This window comes from Taeniopygia guttata, chromosome 27 (genome assembly GCF_048771995.1).
Source record: "Taeniopygia guttata chromosome 27, bTaeGut7.mat, whole genome shotgun sequence".
Lineage (NCBI taxonomy): Eukaryota > Metazoa > Chordata > Aves > Passeriformes > Estrildidae > Taeniopygia > Taeniopygia guttata.
The window spans coordinates 4,730,517-4,744,363 of record NC_133052.1 but is presented as its reverse complement, the minus strand read 5'-3'; the positions used below and the strand labels follow the sequence as shown (position 1 = coordinate 4,744,363).

Below are 13,847 nucleotides of genomic sequence, written 5' to 3'. Positions count from 1 at the left end.
AAGTTCTTAGATGAGCCTTTGTGTTGAAGGAATACTGTCTTTTGCATGCAGTTTGTCCCATCTCATCTCAATTTAAAAAACCGAGGACATACAAGGCTTTAGCTAGTCTGCCATGAGGGCACCACAACTCCCCCTCTTTTTGTTTTTCAGGCATCGTTTTTAGGGTTCTATGGGCACACTCAGCAATAGCTTGCCCATATGGTGGGACACACACCATTGCTGCAAGAAATTGCCAACTGGCTCTGAGGTGTAGGCAGGTCTATTGATGGTCTCAGGAAGGCCCAGAGTGGTGAAACAGGTGTGCCAGTGCCTGATAGTATCACAGGCCTTCTCTCCGGTATGAGAAGTTGCCATTAGGAAATGGGAATAGGTGTCAACAGAAACATGAACATATTTCAAATTAGCAAACTCTGGGATATGGGTAATACCAGTTTGCCAAATGGAGTTAGCTATTAAACCTCGGGGGTTAATACCTTCTCCTAAAGGAGAAGGAGCAATCCTATTACAGAGGGACAAGACAATAGCATATCACGAGCCTAGGAGGAGGTCAATTGAAATTGTTTGTAAAGAGAACAAGCATTCTGGTGGAAAAAGTCATGAGATAGCTTGGCCTGAGCAAAAGTATTTGGTACCACACCTGTCATCACAGTAATATTTTCATAGTTACTGCCTTCTGCAATAGGCCCAGGTAAACCTGTGTGGGAGCAAACATGTAACACATAAAAATCAGGCTGTTAATCGAAGTCCATAGTGTTCTTAACTCTGTAAACAAAAGATGGTAATTAACATGCTTTAAATAGGAAGATTCCAAATGAAATGCAACATTGGCAGCATATGAGGAATCAGTTACAATGTTAAGTGGTTCTTGTGAAAATAACTGAAAGTCATATTGGATAGCAGCCATTTCTAAAATTTGTACAGAAGCATCTTTTAATATTAATACCCTTTTATGCCACTGGGCAGAGTCACCTCCATGCCAAATCACTGCAGTTTTGTTAGTTTTGCTGGATGCATCTGTAAAAACAGTTGGTCTGTTGACAGGGGTCATGCTGCAGTGACGCTTTGCATACAAGGGGAGATTACCCATATTTGTCCATAAACAACATGAGGGATAATGGATAGATAGTTGTCCAGAAAAATTTGCAAGTGCAATTTGAAAAATAGTGCCTTCTAATAGTAACCCTGCCAAATTTCTTGCCATGTCTTTACTTGCAGGTGTGTAAATGGTACGTGGATCTTGGCCATTGAGAATTTGTTGTCACTCTTTGCCTTTCTTAATTAAATATGAGAACATGTCATTAACAGTCCACACAGTCTTTGTTGCTGTGTGAGGTAAGAATAACCATTCTAACACATGTAAAGGATTTTTATCATTAACAAACCATTGAAACAGAACAGCAAAAGGTTGACATTTGCTAGCAATTATAACAAGGCACACAGATTTATCAGCATCCCACCTCCAATTTTGTTGGTTTTCTAGTGCTTGAGCACAGTGTGCAAAGGCAGTTTTAGCTTCTGGGGTCAGCTGTCGAAGCAAATGCAGGTGGGGGGTTTCCTCTGAGTAAGTCAAATAAAGAGTGTAAAAGTTCTGTAGAGACCCAAAATAGGATGCAACCAATTCAAGAAACCTAGCAGTTTCTGTAATTAATTTAAAGTTAGGGTGTCTTTAACACAAAGCCTTAAAGGCTGAGGGCTGATAGTCTGCAGAATAATTCTCCACCCCAGATAATGCCATGGAGACTCACATTGCAGCTTTCAAGTGCCACGATGAGTCCTGCATGACAGCTGCCTGAATAGAACATAAGATGGATTGATCATGAGCTGCAAGTAAAATGTCATCCATAACTGATATATGGTTGAAGCCGGGAATTTACGACAGACAGGCTGTAGGACAAGATTGACTACCCTTAGGCATGTAGTTTGATTGTTACTCATGCTTTGTGGCAACACAGTCCAGTGAAATCTCTTCATTGGTTATGCATGATTCAAGGTAGGCACAGAAAAGGCAAACTGAGGTACATTATCAGGATATAAAGGGATGATGAAAAAAACATCTTTTAGGTCTAAAATTACTAAGGGCCAGTCTTAACAAAGATTCCCCTTAGGGAATCATTGTGGATGATGGAAGCCCAGGCTGCAGAGCCCCAAGAGGTTCAATAACTGCATTTGCTGCCCATACCTCCTCCAATAATCACCACTTGCCACTTTGCTTAGGTATACAGAATATAGGGGTGTTCCAAGGGCTAGAAGATGGGCAGATATTGCCTAAGTACAGTTGCTCTTCCATAAGCTGTTTTAAATTCAGTAGCTGTTCCTTTCATAGGGGCCATTGGTCGATCCAAACAGGGTCTTCAGTCCACCATGTGAGTTTACATATGTCCAGTATTTGATTTTGGAATGGCTGCTCAGTGGCCCCTAAGAAAAAAGGTTCTCCAGTGAGGTTGAGTCTCTTTGTATGGTTGTTCCAAATTGTCCCAGAACATCTCTTCCCCGTAATGTGCATGGTATAGAGGCAATGAATAGGGCAATTCAGGCAGTTTGCCCATCAGAGCCAAGGACAAGCCAAAGGTGAGTGCTAGGTCTAGGGCGCTGCATTCCTCCCACCCCACTTAGGGTCAATGTGAGGCTGATTGTGGGCCAATTACTAGGCCATTCATTGCTTTTAATAATAGAGACATCAGCTCCAGTATCAACAAGCCTTTTAAAATATTTGCCATCTATACTGCAAGTTAAGGTTGGGTGAGCTGTTGTAATAGAGCTTGTCCAGAACGCCTGTGGCTGACCTGTGCTACCAAAGTTACTGGTGCCACATTTACCCTTGCCAGTAGGTGTTTTGTTGGAAAAGGGAATAAGTTGTGCTATACATTGACCTGCAGGTATAAAGTAGGGTGGCTCGGGAGTGCATAGCACAATTTGTATTTCGCCTTCATAATCTGAATCAATAACTTCTGGTAGTACAAAAAGTCCCAATTTAAGTGGTAGAGGAACACCCTATTAGCAAAGCATGGATGTTATTACCAAGGAGTCCCCACACTCCAGTAGGAACTAAGTGCACTGAAAATGTCCTAAGAGTTACTGATTCTCTGGAGGCAAGGTCCAGCCCTTTACTGCCTGTGGTTACAGGCAGGGACTTGCTTGTCAAATATTTTGCCTTGCATTTTTTTGATTCCCTGGGATGCGCAAACCTGCCGCCCACCAGAAGCTTCCTGGCTGTGTAGCCTTCCCTTTTACAGGGAGCATTCAGCAGCCCAATGCTTCCCTCTTACACACCAATGACAATCTCTAGGTGATATTTTTATCCTGTCCCTTTGTTGTGGGCAACCCTTTTTAAAATGACCCATTGAACTGCATTTAAAACAACCCCCTGCCCGCATGTCCAAAACTTGAAAGAGTTCAGCTAAAGCTGCTGCTTGAGAGTTAGTATTATAAGCAGTAGTTCCCACATTTTGGCATGTTCTAACCATATCTGCTATGTCACAAGTATGTGGGTTGTGAACAGCGAGCAATGGCTTTCTAGACATATCTTCATGAAGGAAGAATGTCTTCATTCACATTGGTGAAAGCAAGCTGCCGCAACAGAATAACTCTGGCTTCATCATTATCAACTTACCAACTTGCCAGGAGAGTGCGGCTTGTCCAGGAATTCTATCAGGAATTACACAAACTACTCTGCTGGACCCTGTAAAATCTGAGTGAACAACATGTTAGAATTGGTACCCACCCCTGGGACTTGCTGCAGCGCTTGCAAAGCTAGGTGGGTGATGATATCACACACATCACATGGGCGGCCTGCCTGCGCTGTAGGGACTACAAAACCACCTTCTCTGGTCAGCTGTGCATCACAATTGATGGATTTCTGTCTCACAGCGCTTCAACCTGGATTGTACACCATTCTCAGTAATTGGTTAGCCAGACTGCAGACTGCATCGCTGTTAGAATCATTTTCATTATGCTTTTCCAGTCATGAGGTATGAGGACAAACACAGTTCTGATAGACTGATAGCTTAGGGCATGTTGGGAAGACATGCCGCTTTCTTTTACTAGCATCCTCAGTTCTTTAATTACTTTATAGTCTAGTTCTCTGTAGGTTGGTGTTATTTTGGCACATATATTACTGGGCAGGCTGTAACAACTGCCAAGGCGCCCTCTTTCATGACAGGTTCCCTACATTTCTGCCAATGCTGGACTACTGCATTGCCATTTTGGGCAGGGAGAGAACCCACCTGCGGTGTGGGAACTCTGCACTGAGAGGATCACCTATGCAAGGATTTATATTAGGGTAAGGCAATTCCATGGGGCTTGGGTTAATCTCGCAGTAAGGCAATTCTGTAGAGTATGGGTTAATCTCAGGGTCGTATATAGGGACTGGTGGCTCTGAAGGTTTGGGAAAATTAACTTCTGAAGCTTCATAATGGCTGCCATTTATGCAATTTACTTTAATGGCCACCATGTGGCCAGGCACTCACAATCTTCAGCATAGCCATCTTTGGTGGTATCAAAAAGTCTCTGCCTGCCCCACCACTTGCCAGTCTGACCGAAGGGACCCCATTAAAGAGAAAATCTTTAACATTACTAGACCCAGTCCAGCAGGGTGCTCAGTTTTGCATATTTGCATCAGTCATATTAATAGATTGCTGATGTAGGAGCCACCATACCCGGACTAAGCTCCTGCTTTGTTCCAGGGGTATTCCACCTCCCATATTCTTTCTACAGGTATACTCACCTACGGTACGTGAGGTACGCACACTTGTGAATCTTGAGTTCTTTCCCAAACTCTCCCAGATTCTTTTCCCCAGATCCCTTCCCAAGCTCCTCGCAGTTGACCCATCCCTTGAGCCAGTGGGAGTTGCTACCAGAGCGATAACACACCCTGCACCACTTTAAAGGTCCCCATTCGGGCCAGCCATTCTGTAGCAATGGAGAACAAAGCAAGATGGACCCCCTTATGCATCCAAAAAAAAATTGCTTTATTGTACAAATCACCCTTTTTTATACCTTTAATCTCCAGCTGACATAACTGAAACCAAACCAAGCCCTAACAGAACTTAACAGAGGAAAGGCACCCACTGGCTGGCTCAGCTGCAGTGCTGCTGTCCATGCGTGCTGCTGTCCATACCCAATCACCTTCCTGCTCATACACCGTCCTTACCACAACCTCACTTCCAGAGTGAGGACTCTCTCCTCACTCACAGCTGCCTCTCACCCCTCAGCCGGCTTCCAACCATCCAGCCTGCAGCTGTGCCTTTCCCACAGGGCCTTCTGGTGAGCATAAGCCTTAGCAACTTCAGCAGTTTAACAGTTACAGCCTCATATCCCACAAAAAACCTCATGTGCTTCTCTGAGCCTGGGCCACCATTAGGGAACTACAGTCTTCTCTTGTTACAAGTCTCACTTGTGCCTACCCTTTAGTTGAAGAAGAAAAAGCCTTGGCTGGTATCTATTGCCTTATTTTAGTTCATGAAGCATCAAGATACATTGTGTGTGTCCTGGCTGAAGCACAGTTCCCCTGTATTTTATTAGCCAGAGACTCGTATTAGGAGCTTGACATTGTCACCTCTAGAGCCACGTAGGTTATGAGATAACTGCTGTCTTGAACCAGAGGAGAAAGGCTGTGCTACTTTGAAAACAAACCAACAGGAGATGCCAGGTCAGAGCTACAATTTAATAGGAAAGGTAAATAAAGTCAAGAAACACAGGCTTAACCTGAAAAAGTCAGGATACAACCTGACACCCTGTTGCTCAGGGGGGTGATAGTCTTATTAAATGGTGACTGCAGTCTTCTTGAAATTATAGATGTGGTTCTGTTGAAGCACTGATCCTGTAGAGGGGTCTGGTCTTCCTCTGAAGGTCCAGTGGTGGTTACGTAGCTCTTGTCCTCTGAGAATCCAGTAGGTAAGGATTCCTATTAGGCTTCTGCTGAGCACAAGTCTGGCCCACCCCAGAAGCTCTGCAGTCACTGCTGTGTTTTCATGCTAAACCTATAAAGTCTGGTTCCCTGGCAAAGCTGAGGCCTCAGCCAAGGTCTAGGCAAAACACAGCTCAAGTCCTCTGGAAGCAGGTGAGCAAGCTGAAGTCTCCTCAGCTTATCCAGGTGCAGAGTCAGGCTTAGCAAGAGCCCTGTGAGGATTAGACCTCACATGACTCATGTAAGGACCTCAGTGACAGACCTCCTCTGTTACTGGGGCCTCAGGCAGTTCCCTGGGGTCCTTTCCCTCTTGGTCCCTGAAGGAAGACTTCCTCCTGGGATAGCTTCATCTGTCTGCAAGAAAAAATTATTGGGGTACACAATCAGCATAATTAGTGCAAATTAAAGTAATTCGAAAAATGTCTTATTAATCATCCAAAGGCTTCTAAGCAGTGCAGGAAAATATGTTTTTAATTTTAAACATGATTTATGTAAAGTTGATGGACTCCCCTTTAAATTCAAGCTCCTGAATGGGAAAAAAATGAAGGCTTATTTGTTTGTGCTTTCAAGGCTGTGTCCCAGTTGCCTGGTTTTAACTTGGACTTCAAGCAAAAACTTGCAGCCCTGTGAGCCTGGAGCCATTGAAGTGGCTTTTTGCCTTTCTCAGTTCTCTGAGTTCTGCTGGAATATTTAAGCAGTCACTCAGCAGGGCCCGTGCTGTGCAGATGTGCTTTTGTTTCCTGTCCTCTTGGTGGTATTCAGAAAACAACAAGTTAATGGCCTTGAATTGAGCCAGGCAGCCTACAGACACTGTTTGAGCTTCCTTAACTAATCCCTACCAGCTCCTGTTCTCTCAGAATCTGCTGATTTCCTGCCACTCGAGGCCTTGCCTGCCACACAGCTCTGCTCAGGTTCTTTGGTCCTGACTTGCAGCAGCTCCTGCCATTCCTGTCTTGGGCCTGCTGAGCAGGCTGGGTTGCTCAAGCTTTCCAGCATGTTCAAGGGAAATCTCCACATTGACTTTCACTATGCTGAAAAGACAAGTTAAGTGCCATTAGTGTTTGGGGTTTTTTTTTCCCTTTCTTCCTTCTTAGCGGAGTAATGTTAACTCTAAAGCCTTTCTGAGCGTTTCTACTCTGGTTTTGTTCCCAGCATTCCAAGTCTTGTGGTCTGTGGCTTACAGGCAATGCCGGTGTGCCCTGATGAAGCTCCCAAGCAGAAGAGGTGATTTCGTAGTTTTTCACATGCGCTGCCCTGGCGATCTTGGAGCCAGGCATTGTTACACTTTGGAAAATCTGGTCCTGAGTCTTGCCAGAGGATGGTGAATTTCCTTGGAGATTCATAGAATGTTTTGGCTGGAAGGGAACTTTATCATCACCTGTTGTCACCCCTCACATAATCTTTTCATGTAGGGATAATGCCATCAAGCCTGTGACTTTGATTTGGACTTGGAGGTAACCCTTCAGAAAGGACTTTGATCCAGCTGTGGTGCTGAGGGCTCCCTTCACTGACTCCAGTGAAGGCCAAAGAAGCTTTTGCCTCCCCAGGTACATAATTCTTCTCAGAGTATTGTGGTTTCACAGACAGGCTATGAATTAGGAGGCAGGAGGGAACAGGGGAAGTGATGGAAACAAGGGGCTGGGGGCTACTTCTGATGCCATCACTTCAAAATTAAGTAAATTGTAAATTCAACCGGAAGTCGGAACTTTCATCTTATCTTCCTGACAGCACAGCAAAATGAGAACAGCAGTCATCCATAGTGGTTTGAATTGTTACAGCAGTGGTCATCAAATTCTTTTGACCAGGGGCATAGACACAATTATCTTCTCTCACAAATGATTCTGCTCTGCCTTCTTTGGGTATGCTGCCAACATCTCTAATCTGCAGTGAGTTCTAGAGCTCTGGGATAAATTTTCAATAGAAATGTGAGCAGAGGGAACCTCCTTGTGTACACACCAGCAGCTTTTGGCACTGCATCCTAATGAAAGCTGGAAAAGCTTCTTGCTGTCATTGGCATTGGGATAAACTCTGGCTTGTCCCCACTGGATTCCCTACAGGAATTGCAGCCCCAAACTGAACTTAGCTGTTTTTCCTGAGCACTGCTGAAAGATGCAGGCTTTACTGCCTAGAAGTGAGGATGGGGCTGCAGGGATCAAATTATTACAGGATTCAGGGACCATCCTTCCATCTCTGTAAACGATCAGATGAAGGGAAACTGAGTCACGCAGTCTTTGTTCTGATCAGTCAACAGGATCTGATTTGTCAGTCAGAGAAGTGCCACCAGTTTTGGTTTGTTGCCATACTGGGGAAATAAGCCCATGAGGGAGGATGCCACAATCAGGACCATTTTTGCTACTGTCACTGTTTCTCTTCCTTCATGGGGGTGCCTGGCACACATTCTTGTATGGAGTGTCCCTAGACACTGACTTCAACAGAAGTTCTGATTTTAACTGTGTTTCAGGGCAAGATAGAAATTACCAGGAAAATTATGATTAGGAGGAATTCTACTAAGTGAAGGGCTCTGGAGAAAAAGGAGTTGTCAGGTCTGTGCTTAACCAGCAAAAATCTGGAGTTCATGCTTTAAGCTCTCGCTGAAGGCAGTAAGTTCCTGTATGTAACTGCCTGCCTGAATGGCAGCTTGTGTTGCTTAAAAAGTGGGACCTATTGCAGGATATTACCTTTGTAGGCAGCTCTGAGTGCTGATCTGAACTGAATAAGATACAGCATGAGTCAGAAGAGCATGAGCCAGGCCTGGACACTTGGCTGGAACACAGGCAGGGAAAGGCAAGGGAATCTGAGCCATGTGTGCCTCTGTTTTTCCCTCCTGCCCAGGGTTTATATTGCATGGCAGTTGTCATGCCAGTGAAGGCTTTTATTCTTGGTCTTTGACCCACAGGGGGATGAGCAGGAAATGGCAGCAGTTGGAAAGCAGTGATGGCAAAGCTCACTGGCAAGTCTTACATGTCAGCACCTGCCAGCAGCTCCCAGCCTGTTGGGAGTTTCCAGGAAAGAAGAAAATCCTGGTGAGGTTTGGACCCTGCTGTTCTAAACTGTGCGCTCTGGTGCTAACTCCAAAAAACCCTCACTGCAAGCACAAACATAGCATGGGATCAGCATCTTGATTTTGGGGTGGAGCAAGACTGCTGTATTCAGGTTGTCTTTGGATAAGGACCCTTGTAGGTCTTGCAATTTCATGTTATGTGGAAGTTATGGAGTGCTGGGGGATTGCCAGATCTTTGGAATATGAAATTTAGTTTCTGCTTCTGTGAAGCGGGAAGCTGCTGTTGGTAGTTCCTGGTCGCAGGGGCCAGGCTCACACCTCTGTGCTGGGCGTGGAACACAAAGGGATCTGCTCAGGTGTAATGAGAGAGGTACCACTTTTCCCCAGGGTTACTGGATGTGGCTTTCCTCATTTGGAGATTAAATTGCCTGATCTCCCCTCAGACTCCTTCTTCATCCCTGGAACCAGGCTCAAGGCATGCTGCATATCCCCCTCACCTGGGGAGCAGTACCTGGGCAGCGCCACCTCACTGCAGTCTGTAATTACACAGCCAAACAGCTTTTTCCAAATTTGGTGCCAATAGTGGATGTGAAGAGGTCAGTGGAGGTTACGCAGAAAACTAAGTCTGACTTTTCCACAACTGCAGGTGACTTCTTCCCTATTGAGATGAGTCTCATTAGGAAGGTTGGAATGCATTTGCAGACATTCACAAAGAGGCTGAATATACTTAGAAAACTCTAGCTTTACAATAAGATGTTGATTTAATTTTCCTCTTACACAAATCTCAGAGCAGTTTGTCTAATTAAGACTTTCCAAAGCCCTGTAAGGTAGAGGTATTTTGTGTAACAACAGAGGCACAGACTCAGACCAGCAAGAAATCAGAATTGTTTATTCAAAGAAACAAGCTGCTTTTAAACACTTCTTCAAGACACAGTATTTCCTTTTTTGGTAATTCTCAGTAAGTGACCTATCACACATGGCCACATCAGCAACACTCTTTCTCAATGTCCTTCTATGGGGCGGTCACGGCTGTTCACGTCTGCCAGCTCCGGGCGGGCTTCTCGCTGCAGGCTCTGCCACGTGGCACCTCCTGCCACCCAGGCCGGGCAGAGGCGAGCCTCTCTGTGCTGCCATGTGCTTCTTTGTGCTCCCATGTGCTCCTGCAGGTGCGTGCCACAGCCTGCAGCTCAACTCCGTCCCATCTCTGACCACAGTCTTGCCCATTTTATGCAGGAGAAAGAGAAGCAGGGGGCAATCCCTGTTGAGAATAAAGCCCTCTTGCATTCTGGGAATCCAAGAGTGAGCAAGGACCAGGAATGACTTGCTGGCACATTCAGGAGGATCACTTTGTTTCAGATGCTTGCAGAACCAGCAGATGTTTCCAGTACTGTGTGCTTTGGGATCACAGAGGTGTTCCTTTCCTGCCTGCAAGGTTTGTTTCCCCTCGGCTGGGCCGTGGTGGCTGTGCAGTTCAGGTGGCTGCATGATTCCAGGTGCCTGCACACAGCTGCCTTCTTCCTCTAGCAGCAGCACACACATTGCCTTGGATCAGGACTCTGAGGCTGCACATGGCTTGCTGCTTCTGTGGAGGTTGAGTGACCTGGATGCTTTCCTACTGGGTTTGGGTATCAAAACCTCCCTAATGCAATACCTGAAGGTGTAGACAGAGGGAGGGACAGGAACAACATCAGAGATAAACTCCATTGTGTAGGAGGGTGGAGACTCTTGGAATGGCCTCAGGAAGGAGTCAAGCGATGGCATGTTATCTTTGAGGCACTCAAATACCAGTTGTCTCCCTAAGGAAAATGAGGAAAGACACTTTTAATGTTCCTAGCCTGGCAGAAGCCCTACCCTTAATAGACAAGAATCCACACAAGGGTGACATGTTTTGAATGCCCCAAGCCTAGAAAAATCTTCACTGGCAGCTCATGCCTCATTAGGTCTAACAGTATCTGCTGTACAGACAAGGGTAGGCCTCTTCAGGATGTGATGCCTGGAGGTGACATCATCCCATGGTGCTAAAATCTTAAACAGCCTGTTGAGTGTTGTACTCTTGTGGGTTTTGGTTGGGGTTTCTTTTTCCCTAGTGCTACAAAATGTTTGGATTTGAGATCACTCATGCAAGCTTTTATATTTTAAAAATTCAGGCTACTTGTTTTTTCTCCAGTCCCCAGCTGCCTGTGTCCTAGAATCACTGAGGAATGTCATGTCTTCTATTGTATACTTTATATCAGTAGATTTCCAGACCTTATGACAGTACAGAAATGCTTGGGAAAATGCAGTTAGTGTACTCCACAAGCCTGGAAAGCAAAGACAAAAAAAAAGTCACCAAAAACACATTAAAAAATCAGAATCTTCTGACATTTTATCTTTTTAAAATTGAAGGCAGAAGAAACTTGTTATATGCTCTGCTAAAGTCTCTATAAAATCTTACCCAGCGTTGGTCTAATCTAACCTGTGGGTTAGCAGAGAGGTGGGAAGGCAGGGCTTGCTGCTGTTTTGCTGAGTATGCTGTGCTTGCGGAAGGGAACTCCAAGCTCCACCGACAAAGAAAATGGCTGTGGCAGCTGAGTTGTTCTTCAAAACATGACACAAGTGTGGTGTACTAGGGATATTACTGACATCCGAGGAGTCTGAGACAAGAAGAGGAGAGCTACCACAGCAATGTAATCAGAGACATTAACACTGGTTGATGGCAGACCTGGAAAGCAGGATGTGCACAGGAGCAATCTGGCAGAACTGATGCTGGAGGAGAATTGGCTTGTCCCCATGGATGAGATAATATTTGGTCAGCCATGTACATACTCTTACTCATAACCAGCTCCTCTGAAAGGACCAGAGCTTAGGGGCTCTTAAAAAGTTAATGAGAAAAAGGGAAAACAAAATAGTTTCATATGTCACTCAGGTGTGGGCTGGAAGGAGGAGTTTTCCTGCATGAGAATTCTTGGAGGTCCAAATAGTCTCTTTTCTTGCTGGGCCAGAATGTGAAGCACACAGAAATTGCTCCCTCCCTAACTGTAATATGATGGGAAAAATCAAGTTGAGGTCAACAGAATCCTGATTTCTAACCTTATATTGTTTAAGTTTTGAGGCTTCATAAGCTTTTAGAAGTAGTATCTTAGAAATTGACATTAGAATCTTTAATTGAATCAGAAAATTTCCTGTACAAAGTGATGAACTATTTACATATTTGAGCCACATTCTAGAGCAAACCTTTCCCTGTAAGAACAGAAACAAAATGACCTTTTCTGACCAGAAGCACCTTCTAATAAGTTGGCTTTTCTTATTAAAACAAACAAACAAACTCCCCACCAAAAACAAACAAACAAAAACCACCAACATAAAACAAACAAAAAATCGCTCCACCAATTCTTTGCTGAGTTCAAACCTGGGGGATCAGCTCCCAGGAGAGTACATGTCATAAAAGGTAGTCCAAGTGTGATGTGTCAACACTGATAATTATATTTTTACCTGAGAGACCTTTGCTGTTTCAGGGAGCCCAATCTCACATGAGCAGGCACAGCACAGTTGGAAGTGGTGTACCAGGCTGGGCTGTGCAGTGCATCCCTATGTCCTAAGAATTGTGTCCTGATGGATTGTAGGAGGAAAAAGTTCTGAGATTACTGGGAAATTTTTCCAGTAACTTCCTTCCTACTGTTATCTGACAAACTTTTCTAATGTCCCTTGTACCTACCTGTACTCTGCTGACAGCAAGCAGGATCCTTGAAGGCTGCTCTGAAATTCCTGCTTACAGCCAGAAATACAGCTACAACTTGTTGATTCCTTCCCTCTCTATGCCACAAAGTGACCAGCTGCCATGTCCGGTGTGAGGTACAGGTTTGGCATCTTGGAAAGGAAATTGCAGCTGGAAGTGTTGCTCTGAGCTGCTCTTCAAAGGATGAAGGTGGAGAGGACCATGGTTGAGTGTGCAGCAGAGGAGTGTCAGGAAGGATATGACTACAGCTGAGGATGAGCTGCTGGACACCCAGGAGCAGAACTGAGCTAGCAGAGCACATGGACTGCAAAACACAGGGGCTGCCTTTACAGAATATGCTGAAGGGGATATGCCCCAGACCTGAATTTGAGAGTGAGAAGAGAAACCCCAGTTATTTCAGATGAATGCAGGGCAGGAGAGGAGGAGTCACAGGAGTAGGATAGTGCAACCTCAGTTTACCTGTTCCTTATCAGATGTCACCACCTCCTGTTCCAGCCTGACCCAGCAGAGCCCAGGGCTGCTGCCATGGGTCCTCTGTCAGGCCTGGAACTCAGCAGTGCATCAGGGGATGTCTTGGTAAACATTCCTGGCTGCAGTGGATTCTCCAGGAAGCTCTCCCTGGGAATTTGTCCTGCTGGAGGGAAGGAGAAGAGGGGCATTGGTCTATGATTTCAGTGAGAATGACAGTGAGCAAACGACCATCGGGAAATGACAGAGGCTGTGGCTGCTCCATCCCTGAAAGTGTAAAAGGCTAGGTTGGATGGGGCTTAGAGCAACCTGGTCTGGTGAGAAGTCTCTGACCTATGGTAGAGGGCTTTGGGGACCTTTCCAACATAAACCATTCTGTGATTCTGTGACAGCAAAAGTTTCTTCTGGTGTCCTACATGGAAATACTGACGGCATTGTGATACCTGGCAATGAATCCCTGGTAAGGTATGGAGAAGGAGGAAGAAGTGCCCCATCAAGTGCTGTTGAAAACACTCAGGAAAAATTAGACCAAAAATGATCCCCTGAAACACAAAGGTGAAGGACAGTACCATAGATTGGTTGTTACTGGTGTCCAGTTCTGGCATTCTGAGGGGGGGAACTGCTCCCTTTGGAGTTGGAGGTGTTTCTTAGGGCAGTGGAGTCCAGAACAGCTGGGGGATTCAGTAAGTCCCTTTACTGGGTGTAACAGCTCCCACAACTTTTCCTCTCTCCACCCAAAATCAAACTGAAATGCACAA

At 45.3% G+C, this 13,847-nt stretch overlaps 1 protein-coding gene and 2 long non-coding RNA genes across 3 annotated transcripts in view; 2 read left to right on the top strand and 1 right to left on the bottom strand.

Annotated features, from left to right (window-relative positions):
* The window catches only part of TLK2 (tousled like kinase 2), a 73,621-nt gene that overhangs the window by 14,802 nt on the left and 44,972 nt on the right, over positions 1 to 13,847 (top strand). The gene's annotated exons all lie outside the window — the stretch shown is intronic.
* LOC140680732 (uncharacterized) lies at positions 198 to 11,072 on the top strand. The gene is made up of 2 exons (XR_012052113.1): positions 198 to 853; positions 2,421 to 11,072. It is a non-coding gene; the product is annotated as an uncharacterized lncRNA (long non-coding RNA).
* LOC140680733 (uncharacterized) lies at positions 9,779 to 13,403 on the bottom strand. The gene is made up of 2 exons (XR_012052114.1): positions 13,081 to 13,403; positions 9,779 to 12,981 (listed from the first exon to the last, which is right to left on the bottom strand). It is a non-coding gene; the product is annotated as an uncharacterized lncRNA (long non-coding RNA).